The 7,490-nt window shown below is 28.1% G+C and overlaps 1 long non-coding RNA gene across 1 annotated transcript in view; it reads left to right on the top strand.

Moving 5' to 3' along the window:
* Positions 1 to 2,062: 2,062 nt before the first annotated feature.
* Positions 2,063 to 7,490, top strand: part of LOC106688218 (uncharacterized) — a 32,685-nt gene continuing 27,257 nt past the window's right edge. Inside the window, exon 1 of the long non-coding RNA XR_010844381.1 lies at positions 2,063 to 5,966. This is a non-coding gene — a long non-coding RNA (uncharacterized lncRNA). The remainder of the gene's footprint in view (positions 5,967 to 7,490) is intronic.

Here is a 7,490-nt window from a genome sequence, read left to right as displayed (position 1 = left end):
TTTGTTTTTATTTATTGTTAGTTTTATTATTTATTAATATTTTTTGTAACTTCTGAATTACCTAATATGAGAGAAACTTTAGTCTCCTCACAAGTTATAGCTTTTCCATGATCAGTGTATTTATTTTCTGTCACTTTTTTCCACTCTTAAAATTTCTCTTCAATAAAAAAACAAACATAAAGTAAACAAAAAATCTGCCTGGTTCATAGATCACTATAACTTACTCACCATTTCTGTTTGGTTCATAATTACCTATTTTCATTGTTTGAGGATAAAGTTAATTTTTTTTTTTAATTTTTACTATTTTTTTTTCTTTAATAAAACAAGATTTTAAAAGAAAAAATATTTTGTACTAAAATTTAGGAATAATTAAATAGGTTTTTAAAATTTTGCCAGAACAACTCATTTTATTAAAATTAAATTGTATAATGCAAAAACTAGGTTTATAAAATTAATTATGAGTGCTGTTAGCAAGTTGTTAATAAATCTTGTTCTATTTAATTCATTTTTTAACAATTTTCAGTATGTGTTCACTTAATTTTAAAACATAAGGTATTTTTCTTTTCAAACTTTATTAATCGATTTGATAAAAAGTTTTCGAACATTTTTTGTGGCAGTATAGTCAATATACATTTTGAGTTTTTTTTTTACGGCATCCGGACCATATTCCATTCATCTATACACACGGTCAATCAATAATCTTCCAGTTTATAATTTTTAGTTTTTAATAAATTAAATTTCTCATTTGAGAAAAAAATCAACAGGAGGCACAATGTTTGGAACATTCGTGTCAAGAAAAATACTTTTGTGCATAGTTAACTGAAAGTAGTAGATTGAATTTGATAAAATTAATATTTAACTATTTCTCATAGTTATGGTAGTTATACTTTCCTTCAAATCACAGCCTAATCAGATTAACCGTATAGATGTGCTGAGGATATAAGTTTGAGGATGCGTTAACAAAACAAAGTTTAATCAACCTAGTGAAGGGTCAAAAGGGTCAAAGGGTGCAATCTCTTAAATTTACATCAAATTAATAGTTTGTAACTTAATATATATTACATTATTGGCAACTGCACTACCAAATTTGTTCCCTGATGGATTCAATGTGAAATTCTTCAATTCCAAGGACATTTTTTTTACATGCATACTAAGCTTCTCTGCCTTCAGTAGTGAGAAATCAATATTAATATATTATATAGTATATTTAGTTGATGAAAGTTGGTTAATGAAAATACTTAACATGAGTCTCCCTTTTCAAAACAATGTTTTTAAAAGCTACTGCAGCTAGTCAGTAACAAACAGTTGACTTTGCAATATAATTTGGTAATGCAGATTAGAAAACTTCTGGAGAGCTTCGGAATTTTTGACCCGGTATTATTCAGTGATCCGGTAATTATCAAAATCAGAAAGACAGAAATCTTAGAAAGCTATAGGGAATTAGTCAAGGGTGAAGATCACTTTTTATTACAACAATCAAGCTATAATCTTTGGTACAGTAGGGTTTTCGTTAAAGTGGATGCTCCACAAAGCTACCTAAAGATCAGCTGCCCCATAGCTTACTTGAGAATGATTGCCCAATTAAGACTTTCCAATAAATATGCAATAACTTTTAGTGTCGGCCCATTTTGGACCCACAGAAGCTTTGTCCAGCTTGTGATAGAACAGCATTGAAACATTTATCTCTCCTGCATATGTAGAGAACCGAATCCGATACATGCCGAAACTAAACAGTCTTAGCCCAAATTATTTGTATGAATGTCTGTCAGTACCCTCAAAATTAAATCATAAACTGTTTTTTATTTATTTAACCCAAAATCTTATACTTAAAGCTGAATACTTATCTTTTCAATAGGATTTATAGTTTTTGTTTCTTTTATATTGTTAAACAGGAATGCAGATAGCCCAGCTTGGGTGTATTGTTTGTTATTGGTTTATATAAATGAATTTAAATTTACTATTCTTGTAAAATAATAAAATTATATTGTTGTTATTATTTTACAGGCTAACTCTGTTTGTATGAGGGTTGCCTTATAAACATAAAATAAATAAAAAATATATTTAGTTTCTTATTTATTATTTTGTTTATGTTTCAGGGTTATGTTCCTGCATTTATAAGATTGGCACCACAAACAATTTTAACTTTCATGCTTCTAGAACAAATAACGAATCACTTTGGTGTAATACATCATGACTGAATCACTAATTTAATTGTCAATTTGCTTTCGGAACATATCATGGCCTTATGCATATCTAAGATTATCATATTTTGCCAGTCGGTGTTTATAACGGCAAATTGCCATAAGCAGTCTTCGAACATGAATAAATTGTTTTTTCCATCTTGCATCATGGAAATTTTATCTGTCCAAATAAAAAGCATGATATTTAGTCAAATGGTATCAGTGGTATTTGTATATTTGCGTTTATATAAAAAAAAATGTGCTTAGTGTTTAAGTTATGTCTTAATCAAGTAGGTTTTTCATGTTAATTGTTATAAAATCCTACTTAATGTCTGTACTTAAGTAACTAAAACTGAATGATTCCTTTGAGATCATGAGAGATATTTTTTTTTTTTTTTTAGTTGATAGTGACTTTGGAAAATTTGTTACCAATTGTTAACTTGAGTTCGTTCTTGTCATGTGTCATAATGGTTATATTGGCTGTTCATTCATATTTTTGAAATTTTTATTATTTATTAGAATGAGATAAAATAACAAATTTTCTATATATTTATTATTTATTTATAAATCGAGCTATTACTGCTTTAATGTTTAATTTATTGCTCAAAATAAGTCCTTTCATTATATACTTAAAAGGCTTCAAAGAATCTAAATTAAATTACCAGTGGGAACTCTGGGCCATGTGATAAGATTAAATTAAGCTTTAAAATATTACTATAGCTGGGATTATGCTCACTGGAAATTTAATGGAAAAAAACTTATTTTAAAAAGCAATTTTCTTTATTACATCTCTAAGTTTATTTATTTTGCTCTCTTTAATTTTAAAAACATTAAATTAGCTCATATTAATCACATGGGTTTCATTAAATCCATGACGAAAGAACATTTTTATCGACTTTTATAATGACTTAGTGAAAATTAGTGTGGTAGGACATAAATATTAACTGTCCAGTTGTTGAATAAATGTAAAACCAACAGTGTTATGTTTAGAGTCGGATGTTTGAAGATAAAGTAGAAGCTGTCTTATCTTGCCTTCGGTTTCACTGGTTGACTGAGTTTGCTCTATCTTGTCAATACTGATTAGATATTGTACATCTGAGAGACCTTAAGTTTTACCATCAATATAGATTTTTCAATCTTGTAAGATAATTTTTCTGTACCAAACCGTGTTTTGTATTTAAAACTTAAAATTTATTTAAGTCTCTATCAGCAGCTCAATAACTCATTGCAAGTCAAGGCCTTCTGAACTAACCTTATTTCCCGGTCTTATGCAAATATGGTTCTGTTATGCACCTAAGCAAAGTTCGAGCATCATGGACATTCTCATCTCGCTCCTTCATCTTAGATATTTCTTTATTCCTGAATGTCTTTTTGAAAAAATCTTACTTTGGATGAAATCTTCATTGATCTTAGCCAGACGCCCATCCTACCTTCACCGTTCAAGTCAAATGAATCTTTCTTTATCAACTTCCTTGAAGAGGCCATATAGTTTATTTAAGACATACTTCATTAGTTCATCGCCGTTCTTGGCCCTCCATAATTTGATTACATACGTAATCAGAGAAAATTCACTCAGAACTGTTTCTCAAACCTTGGCAAACTAAAGTTTTGTACAGCTGTAGATAACTATGGAAACAATTATATAAACATAAAAAATACCAACTGGATTTGCTAATAGGAGGCATGGAGATATGATTCTCTGAAAATATTGTTCCTCATATTCATTTAACAGCTGAGGTGTACAAATTCTTTAACTTTCTCAAATTGCAAGTTTCATATTTAGACTTCTTTACCAAGTTTCATATTTAGACTTCTTTACCATGTACTTCTTATTCTCTGTTTAAGATATGCTTTTTTTTACTTAATGCATTCTCCTAGCAACATCAGCAAAGGTGTCGGTGACAGCCATATCCTTATCACTAAGATATTCAAGTAGCTGTACTATTGTATTATATATTGTGCCACCGATTTTAATTTTTATGTCTCCAGTTGATGTTATTTTCATGAGTTGCACAGTGGGGCAAGCATATGGATTCCTTCTACAACCACTTTCAGTTATCCGTAAAATAAAAATTCAGTGGATGGCTTATAGTTTTTCAGTTTGAGGGTGTAGAATATATTATATACAAAAATATATCTCTCATAAACAAATTATTTGGTCTTAAATGGGCCAGCTAAGATGGCTTCTACTGTGTCATTTTGTCTATAATTAGTGTTAACGAGGATTTTTCTCGGGAAGACAGCATTTACAGGGTGTGGGATTGTAGCGATTTGTTAGATTCATTTTAGTTTAAAATAAATAAACATATTTGATTTTTTATTATTTCAATAGTTATAAAATATATTTTTTTATTATAATTAACACTTTAAGGTTACTTGAAAAGAAAAAAAAAGCCGTCCGTTATATTGAAATAAGCCTTAATTTTTGTGAAAAGTATTCAAGAAACATAATAGAACATTTTTTTTTTCTTTTGAATCACTACTGTGCCAAATAAAAGCCTTAAAGTGTTATTTAAACTACCAATTTTATAATTTTTATTTATTTATTTTGTTTAATGGTGCTTCCTTTCCATTTAGGGAAACAGTATTACTTAAGTGTTCTACTATCAAAGTCATTCCATGGTTAAACTATTTACATATATCGATGATCTGCATTTATGTAAATTTTACTTAAAAAATTATTTATTTATCTATATATTATATGTATATTTATAATTGTTTAATAAATTATTGTTGTTCATGCAATTTATACATTTTTTTAATGTTATTATTACCAATCTAATGAAATTAAAAAATATAACAAAGCCTCAAAAAGTCTTAAGTAGATTACTGGTATACTTTTTATTTGAGGTAATATGAAGTTTTAATATATTCATTTTTTTATTATTATTGAAGATGAATTTTAATTGATAGAATGAACTTCCAACCTTTTAAAGTTACTCTTTCATTTTATCTCATCTTTAATTTTTAACAAGAGGGAGTGGCAAAATAGGGTTACCTCTGCTATTAATGACACTCTGTTTCTGATGTTGCTGTTCAAATGGGTTTCTATGTAAATATCATTCATTTATTTATTTTCCTCCTACCCTACCTTTTGGGCAACACTGGTTAAGGTTAAAATTTAAATTTATAAGGTTAAGGTTAACAATAAATAAATAGTTTTTTGTTACTATTTTGATACCTTTATTGATCGCCACCCGGACTATCTTCCTCCAATCTACTTCATACTTTGCGTAACAACACATTACTGGAACTTAACATTGTAAATAATTTAATTGTAGGAAGATGGCCCGGGTGGTGGTGAAGAAAGGTACAAAAATAGTAGAAAAACTGTTCATTAGTAACCGAGCTTTTTTCCCACTTTGCAGGACTAGGTCCTGAAGGTAAAATTGTTTTGATTCACATTGAAAGATAATTATTTCACCTTATTGATTAGTGATGATTGCAGGAAGATGGTAGCGATGCTCATTCTTCCTTCTAGACCTAACACTTCAAAGTAGGATGAAAAGTTGGTTACTGATAAAAAGGTTTTTTACCAATCAACACCAAGCCCTAAGTATCTGAAATCCCCTTTAAGAAAACCAATTAATCCCAATTCAGGTATCTTCAGGACCAATAAGAGCGTTGAACTGTTTGATTCTATCTTCTTATGTCTTGATCAGAAATTTCGCTAATGGATGGTTCTACATCAGGTCTTAACAAGGGAGCTGGAGCAGGTGTTTATTAAAGTTACAACCTACTATCATATCCTGTTGGAGCTAGATGTGACAACCATGGTGCAGAAATGTAAGTTATTTACCTTATAATTGAAACAATTAAAACATTGTAATTTTCAGCAATTCCAGAGCCGTCATACAGTACAATATGTAGGATCATCTAAGTTATGGGGAAAAGAGAAAACATTCTAGCTTTGCAATAGCTACCAAGCCATTTTGCATATAAAGCAGAACAAGCTGACAAGTTAGCAAAACCCAATTGTGTGGAGAATCCGCCAGTCAGACCACAAGCTTACCGAACAGCGAGATTCATTAAATATACTAACTATTAGGAGAGGACCAATGAAAGAACACAACCTTGTCCTCTATGCACCATGGGTGACATGAATTATATATATATATATATATATATATACATATATAGTCATCAGTGGTAATTTAAAGTAAATAGGATGAACTTACTTAAAATTTCAAAAGATGGTAACTCTAAAAAAAAATATACTTTAGAAAAATACCCATGTATGCACTTATTCCCAGATATGCACTACCCAAACTTAACTTATTTGTTTTTAACTCATTCCTGAAATAATTTATTTATAAATATTAATGTGCAAATTTAATTTTGATTATTCCCAGGGTGGCGTTGCTACTACTTTAACTCAACCGTTAGATGTTCTTAAAACAAGAGCGATGAATGCGAAACCGGGCGAATTCAAAGGACTAATGGATATTGCTGTATATACAGCTAAACTTGGGCCATTGGGTTTCTTCAAGGTAAGTTGATTTATGATGTTATGATTCAAATTCACTGAACAAATATTAGATTGTGTTTTGTCAAATTTAAAATTATTGAATTTTTACTGTCTTTTTGTTTAATTTTTGACTTAAATATATTTGACAAAGTAAGTTATGGACGGTTCTTTAAAGTATCAATATATCTTGCTAAAAGTTTGTTTATTAATATTTATTAGTCCAAAGTGTTTTGAAGATTTTTATTAAAGATTTAAAAATTGAAATTTTAAAAGTATAATATGACTATTTAAAATAAACTTTTTTTTCTTTTGTAAATTTGTTAGAAATAATTATTTAAAAACAAATTTAAAAATCTGCAAATATCTGACAATAATCTTTTAAACAGAATCGATTCAAATACTACACTCTGAGCATACTTATATACATATAAAATAATCAATTTTAAATGAACATTTGTAATTGAATAGCGTATAAGTATAAGCTTTTCTATGTTAATAGAATGTTTTTTGGAATTTTAGTTGCATCTCAATTACATATGGAAGAGGTGTTGATTTAAAGAATTTATTTTTAATTAATTTTCATATTTTACCAATTTTTAATTTTAATCAATTAATTTTTAATATTTTAAAATTATTTAATTTTTATAAAATAATGATTTAAAATTTAGTTAATTTTTTTCAAAATAATTCTGAAATTATCTTAAATTTAAAAATTATTTGACTAATCACCTTTGAATTTATTAAAAACCGTTTTTAATTTTAACATTTTTATCATTTATTTTTATTTTTCTAACTTTTATTAATTCTCAATTATCTAATATAGGACAAAGTGTTGATTTGAA

The sequence above is a fragment of the Halyomorpha halys genome, unplaced genomic scaffold (genome assembly GCF_000696795.3).
Source record: "Halyomorpha halys isolate HHAL.00 unplaced genomic scaffold, Hhal_1.1 Scaffold1083.1, whole genome shotgun sequence".
Lineage (NCBI taxonomy): Eukaryota > Metazoa > Arthropoda > Insecta > Hemiptera > Pentatomidae > Halyomorpha > Halyomorpha halys.
The sequence above is the reverse complement of the archived record's forward strand: the minus strand, read 5'-3'. Positions and strand labels throughout refer to the sequence as shown.